This window comes from Contarinia nasturtii, unplaced genomic scaffold, assembly GCF_009176525.2.
Source record: "Contarinia nasturtii isolate CC-2019 unplaced genomic scaffold, AAFC_CNas_1.1 Cnas_scaffold_3458, whole genome shotgun sequence".
NCBI lineage: Eukaryota > Metazoa > Arthropoda > Insecta > Diptera > Cecidomyiidae > Contarinia > Contarinia nasturtii.
Window position 1 is genome coordinate 435 of NW_022200758.1, and position 216 is coordinate 650.

Below are 216 nucleotides of genomic sequence, written 5' to 3' on the forward strand. Positions count from 1 at the left end.
CTACCAGTTGCAGTACTACCAGTTGCAGTACTACCAGTTGCAGTACTACCAGTTGCAGTGCTACCAGTTGCAGTGCTACCAGTTCCAGTGCCACTAGTTGCAGTGGTACCACTGGGGCTAGTAGTGGCTCCACTGGAGCTAGTACTTTCACTGCTTGGTGTATTTGTAACTGGTGAACTAGTCACTGGTTTTATGAAACATATAGTTGGACACTTC